Below are 7,264 nucleotides of genomic sequence, written 5' to 3'. Positions count from 1 at the left end.
ACCCTAGACTGGGGAGTTGAAGCAGTGGAAGGCAGAAAAATCTTGAATAGAGACAGAGAATGCGCATGATGTTATGGTCGTGGACGCAAGCTAACGATAATCATTATTAAAAAAGCCAGTTTTGCCCGAAAGGTGAAACGTCGAGTGCGAAAGCAAATTAGTGGACATCTATAGGAATGAATGAATGAATGAGTGAATGTATGTTTAGTGGCGCAAGGGCAGGTATGGCCGAATAGCGCCATGACTGATAAGGCTGTGTTAAGCACTGCTTGGTGAGTTGCTGTGATGGGGTGTAAGATGCCTGTAAAGTGACCTAAAAATCGCTATCGTAGGAGCGTAAAACGATATACAGTATAAAATTAGGACAGTGATACGTGGAGTGGTCTGTGATCATGGGGCTAAAATGCAAGAATATGGAAATAGCACAAATGCCTCCTTAAGGCCTTTGAGCCCGAAGGCTGGGAGGCAGTGTACATCTAGACAAAGTAGTAACAGTAGTTTTATCGGCCATATAAGCTTGTAAACATTAGTTTGCAAACTAAATTAACAAGCGTGGTGTCACACGCACGCAGGTACTCATGGACACATCTCGCTCGATGAGTGCGGAAACTCAGTGTCAAAACGCTGCAGTGAAGAAGCGCGGCAGCAGCAGCGAGCGAACTGACCTTCGTACAGCGTCTCTCTTCATTGCGAAAAACTAAGCGTCGAAAGCACAGCGCACATACGGCTACAAGTAGTTGGCGCACTTTGTGCACATCGCCAATCGCTCTCGAGATATGGGCGCCCGCGCGCAGTGCCCTCCGCAGCAGCCGCCAGAGTAGAAGCCCCGCCCCCTGCCCTGCCCTCGCCCAGTGCCTCGCGCGCGACGGAAGACGGTGCGCTTGCTGCCAGCTTTTCTCTTTCGCGCGAGCGCGAGATTGAGTCGCGATCATTGGTCGACGCTCGCAAACGTTCACTCCAAAATATGGGATACGGTGCGCGGCGACTGTGTTATCGCCCTTGTAGTTTATACAGAACATCAATTGCGGCAGAAAACATGTCTTTTAGCACTGAATAAATGCTGCACAGAGGGGTCTCGTGGCAATGCACGAAAATTCTTTTTCTTCTATGTCGAGCCCATGCAGTAGAAGCTGGGTAATGAGCAAGTCTGGGCCGGGCTTTATGTTTATTGCAATTACAGTGATATATTTACTACAGCAGTAGTCACTGCAAGCATTTGGTATAACAAAGAAAATGGCTTTACACGTTAACAAAACTGCAAGGCCATTAGTATACTCTAAAAAGCACATGGTAAAAATTAAATTAGCCAAGCAGTATTTTATAAACGTTTATTTCGCCGTGCGAGAGCGTAAATGAGAAAAGTAACAGTGCAAACAGGAAATAGGTTTGAATGGTGGATGATGCAAATATACAGCAGAAGTCGGTTGCATTCATAGTCGCACGACGGTAGGTTAGTCATACAGGCTTTATTTTAGTCCGGTGATTGCTTTTTTAGAATATGCTTCCGGCTGTAAGCAGGGTGACATAGGCCTATACCGAGATTTTCTACAAGAAATTGCGTCGGTCTTGCGCATTGGTATATCCAAAATTATTGCCTTCTTTCCTAAAGGATGATCACATTTCTGCTAGTGCCGGTGACTTCATTTTGCAACTATTTTGAATTATTTGCTAGATCTGGCTTTTATTTTACCAACTCCTACTGTTTCCACCAGGCCAATAGCGATCACCGGGAGAATTTACCCTTCCCCTCCCTTACCCAATTCAGCTGTTTCTTCTTTCAACCTTCTACGTTCTGCGGCACCGTAGGCGAAGCGGAAAGAGTTCAACATATCAACACAAATGAACTGATATAAGGCGGATCTATTTGCACAAGCACTATCGTCACGCCTAACCGTGGTCCCCGCCTTTTATGCGGTCCCAATTCTGCGCGCGGTATGAAAAAAGGGAGACAGGGTAGAGGTATGCGGTTTTTTCCCATAGCAGGCACTGCTCGTTGTGACTTCCTAAAACTGCATCTAATTCACTGGAAATGCTGCGGCACCTCGTCTTGCACTTTCGCCTCAAATAAAAAGCATTGCTTTCCTTCCAATGCCCGTGACGAGAGGACGCAGATGCGCTTTCGCGAATTCTGTGGGATAATTGAAAAAAAAAACTAACGTCGGGTGCCCTTAAGTCAAAGTGGAAGGCAGAAAGAAAAACGGACTAAACAAGCAGGGAATGCCCTTCACGAGGTATTTCTCCGGATTGAAATTTGCAGTCGCTGGTACGGCCATATTGCAAATGTGCTAAATTTGCAAAGATCTGACGAGAAATGCGCACAAAGCCAGCGTAACGAACTCTGGAGAACATAGAAAAGAAAACAACGCCCGCTACTTCAGTAGCACTGATGGGACAGCAAACGCGTCTGGAATATGGAAGCTCATAATGACATTTTGCATGCGTTCTGACGTCAGTATACGTAGCATGTGATAGCGCCACAACCGCGATTAGAAACCTTGCATTTTTTAATCCTCAAACAGATCATACAGGTTTTCCTTCGGGTCTAGTGGGCAAAATTCCAAATGTTTTCTTGCTTGGCTCGGCTTGTCTGGACTGATTTGGCTGATATTGTTTGCAGATAAGGCCTACCGGCCCCCTGTTCTGTGTACTTGGTCGTATATTCAAAGCATCAAACCTCGTTTCTATCCATATCAACGTATCTTAGATTTATTGAACTTAAATGAGATTGTTTTAAGCCTTCCTATGGAAGGTAGCTGTTCAGAATTTGGGGATGGTGCCAATTGCCCGTTTAAGTGCTGTGGTGAAAAAGTGACGAATCGATTTATTGTGGAGCATGAACACGTGCGAGTTGTGAATCGCCAGTTAACCTATGAATCGGTCAGTGACCGCAATATTACGCTTTTATATACAAGCGACTTACACGGAAAACTTGGCGGAAAGACTTTTCAGCATGCTTTGTATGCAATGATGGGTTTGTTTCAGTCGCCACGTTTCAGAGAAAGTATAAAGATCCCGGGGCAAGCAAGGTCCCGATGCCTCTAACTGCAAGTCATTCCGTTAGGCTGGCATGTTTAAGAAAAGCGCGGTGTAACAAACATGCAAGGACAACACACCTGTACCTTTTTCTTGTATTTACAGTCCCATTGGGGCGATTGGCGCATACATGAAATACTTTCTCAATGGGCGGAAACCTTACTGCATCTCTTGTGAAAACATATTGTTTCGGAAGGCCTACTCCTTCGTAAATAAAATGGTAAACAGTGTCAATTGCTGGTATCCAAATCCAAGTTCTAGTGGTGGCACCCCTGGTAAAAAAATGCTGATCGAAAAGGCTATTCTTTTGCTAGTTGCATGCGAAGGCAGCGTTTGTGGGAGCCGCAAGCATGTCATAGACGTCAGATTCTGAAGTCTCACTGTTGGAGCCCTTGTGGAACTGAGGCGACCTTAAAGCACTTGTTGTCTGATCACCCGTCTCACTAAAACCAGAGGCCTTCCTTCTGACCCCTTCAGGAAAACAGGACGACAGCCGCTTTATAGTAAAGATACTGGGACCGTGGTCTCATATGCCTGCGATGCGCCGATCCCTATCAAAAGTTCGCAGGACATAGGGTGCGCGAACACGCTGATTTCGTGCCCTGTAGCTGGCCTTGTATTCGGATCTAGGAGCTCCGAGTTCCTGAAACAGGGAATGGCCATTGTTATTTTTTTTTACTATCTACAATGTCCGAGTGAATCTTTTGACAGAGACTGCGCAAAGTCACAAAAACCATTCTTGCTTCGATGCTCGAGATGAACCACCTGACATGCCCGCTTGTGACGAACTTGGGAAGCTTTCGCTCGAGTGCTACTATATAAATGCATGTAAAAGGAGAATTCGTGTTTCTCGTCAACTACTGCACTAAATTTCATGAGTTTTGTTGCATTTAAAAAGAAAAATTATTGTCTAGTGACTGCTGCTATCCAATTTTCAATTTAGATTGTGAATTGTTTGTTGAAATGTGGCAAAAATCGAAAATTTTCTGAACACGAAACTATCAAGCTTGCAACTCTCCAACCCAGCAATGGAAAACGATATCACAATTATGTGAGATGCATCCAATAGAGCACCAATAGCGGACAAAAGTGATATGAACATGAATCTCAAAAAAGTTCCAGACGGTTCGAAATATCTTCCACTACATGGCCTCGAAGCTGTCTCGGCTATCTCCTCAGCTGTCTACGTAGATTGTCTCCTGTGCTGGTTGGAAATAGAACGCAGTCCGTAATTTCCATGCAGGCTGAAGCGCTCCCATTGTAGCACTCGGAGTCACTGGCACCAGAGTTCCTTCTAGTAATTATTGTATGAAACTCTATGCTGTAACGTAAACGCGCAGAAAGCGTGATAAACACACAGCACACGTGGTGCTAACGCCAAGAACGCGAAGCTGATGATGCCTTCTGACGACACAGGGAGCTTTTCCGCTCATTCAAGCTGGATAGCGGCGATTTCAGCGAAGAGTCAGATTTTGCAACAGCACATACAAAACAATCGCAGAAAGGCCTATTCTTCAAACGAAGACCAAGTGAACTGAGCCAACAATGCGACTTTTCTTTCACCATGAGTGCAATGCTCAGCAGCAAAATTACGTCACTTATGGCACGAAGTCATACATACTGGGCCCCCCTTGGTGTAATAAATATGAACGGCTAAAACTTCCATATAGAACACTAGCAATGCTCATGCTTTGCAGAAAAAAGTAGGTATCATACCTACTCATGGAGATTGTTCGCGCGGTTTTGCCATCGCCAATTGCTGAGACAACACAGAACCACTAACGGTAATTTTTCAGCTGTTAATAGGCATTTAGAACGATGACTCACACAAAAAAAGAACTGAGGGCGGAATGAAAAGCTGGGTGAGTTGGTGAAGTTGCAAAATGAGAATAGGTACAGAAAAAAAAGCTGGCAGTGGGTTAGCTCGGCTATGCCAGCTATGCGTAGCGAAAGCTAAGGTCAGCCTTGGTTCATCTTGATTGCAAGTCCAGGTTAGTCTGGTTGTCTAGCTATGTTGTAGCGTTTAGCCAGTCCTTCGGCGCGCTGTTCGTCTGTTTCAAGTGTGATTCGTTTCCGCTTGATCTCATTCCGATGTCGATTCCAGGCCTCCTCCTGCTTATCAGAATTGTCGCCGTCCATACTGCCGCACAGAGAACGAAATTTCAGCAAGAGCGGACACCGTAGTTCTTCGGCAGATAACGTGCGCGAAGCAAAAGCTACTGCAAAGAGCTCATTTCCGCATTTTTGCTGTAGGACGGCTCCTATGCCAACGTCAGAACCATCAACCTTCGTAACTATGGGAAGATGTGGTTGAAACATGCGTACGGGGGTGAATCAAGTGCGGCTTTATTCGCCTTAAAGCACTATTCAGTATCCCGATCCCAGGCAAAGGCTTGTCCTTGCTTTAGGAGTTTCCTTAACAGTTCGACTAATCGGCATACTGCTGGTTAAATTTAGCATAACATCCCGTGAGGTCCAGAAATGAACGTAGGACCTTTTTGTCCTTAGGCTATGGTGCCTCCACGATTGCCTGAATTTTGCTATTCATCGGCGAAATGCCCTTTGCAGAAATTTCATGTCCTAGGAAAGTTAATTCTCGGACACTGAATACGCACTTGTGGTTAAGCTGCATGCTTGCATTACTTATTCTAGACAGGACCGTCTCCAAATTTCTGTCGTGGTCACGGTGAGTGTGACCTCATACAAGAAGATCATCAAGGTAGCTAAAGGAGCCTGGACAGTCTCTTAAAACATATGACATGATCTGCTGGAAAGCAGATGGCACATATGCCAAGCCGAATCACACACGCTTGAAGCGAAAGAGACCGTCTTGAGTCATGAAAGCAGTAAGCTCAAGGCTTTTCTCGGACAATAAAACCTCATGATAAGCAGACTGCAAGTCCAACTTACTGATGATAGTAGGGCTCCCAGTCGATGCAACAGTTCGTCAGCACTCTGTAGTGGAAAAGCGTCGATGACGATAGCCTTGTTGAGTTCTGTAAGGTCGACGCAAAGTTGAATGGAATTGTCCTTCTTCTGAACAATGATGAGCGGAGAAATACACTCGGACGCAGTGACACGTTCAATCACATCAGCTGATTCCAGCCATTGTAGCTCGGCGGAGACTTGCTCAAGGACAACCAGAGGTAGAGAACGCAGTTTCGCTGAGACTGGTTGCACTGAAGCTCGGAGACAAACGTCGTGGATGACACCCCTTACAAGTCTCAATAGTCCTGAGCAACAAATGGGCGAACTCCGATGGCGCGTTGTGGGGAAGAGATGGAAGCTGACCGCTTGTGTCAACTGGAACTACTGATAATTGTTGATATGTGAGCTAAGACCCTTGAAGGTCAATGCCGAAAGCTTGATTGGCGTCTAAGCGCAGAACAGAAGCGCCTTGGTTCATGACGTGAAATGTCGCTACTACAGCCTATTTGCGGTATTTGCTGAGCACGGAGAAATGTCCTGAATGCAGAATTTCTTGCTGCGAATAATTCTTGAGTCGAAGGCTCGAAGGGGTAAAGGGAAATACCTTGAAATGTTCTTCGTACAGGGAGCTGTTCATCAGCGACACCGTAGCTCCTGTATCCACGAGCAACTTGAGTGCAGCATTCGCAATGAAGACTTCGGTGTAAATTGTGGCTGGAAGGAAATTCAGTGCTTGAATTGCAAGCACAGTCGGGACTGTAGTATCGATTCTGTATCAGCGGTAGCGGAAACAAGCTGAGTTCGAGCAGGGGATTCTCGATGCGTTCGGCTCGTCAAACGGCAAATTGAAGTGTAATGTCCCACTTTTCCACACGCACGGAAGGAAACGTGCTTGGCCAGACAGCCTAGATCGGATGCGATGTGGTGAGGTCACCCACATTGGTAGCAATGGACTACGATGTCTCGACTGGCTTCGCGGAGTTCGGGCCGGGCGCCATGTTAGCCGGCCTCCCCAGGTTGCGACTTTCCGCCATGCCGTTGAGCGCCGTCTTGAAGCCGTCGGGTCGAGAGAGAAGGGTGGCGGCAACCGCCTTCTTGCGCGCCCGGTCAAGGAAGGTGATGGCTGTCGACGCCACCTTGGCGTTGCGTCGAGACGCGCTGAACAGACGAACTGTTGAAGACTTGAAGTTTCTTGTCAACTTGCTCCACGCTTCAACCGATTTCCTTGACTTTCTTGTGCGTGAGGGACGATCCTTCGTAGAGTAACTTTTCTCGTATTCTTGCTGATGCGACGCCTTGCAAG

Source organism: Dermacentor albipictus, chromosome 6, assembly GCF_038994185.2.
Source record: "Dermacentor albipictus isolate Rhodes 1998 colony chromosome 6, USDA_Dalb.pri_finalv2, whole genome shotgun sequence".
Classification (NCBI taxonomy): domain Eukaryota; kingdom Metazoa; phylum Arthropoda; class Arachnida; order Ixodida; family Ixodidae; genus Dermacentor; species Dermacentor albipictus.
Note: the sequence above shows the minus strand (reverse complement) of the source record.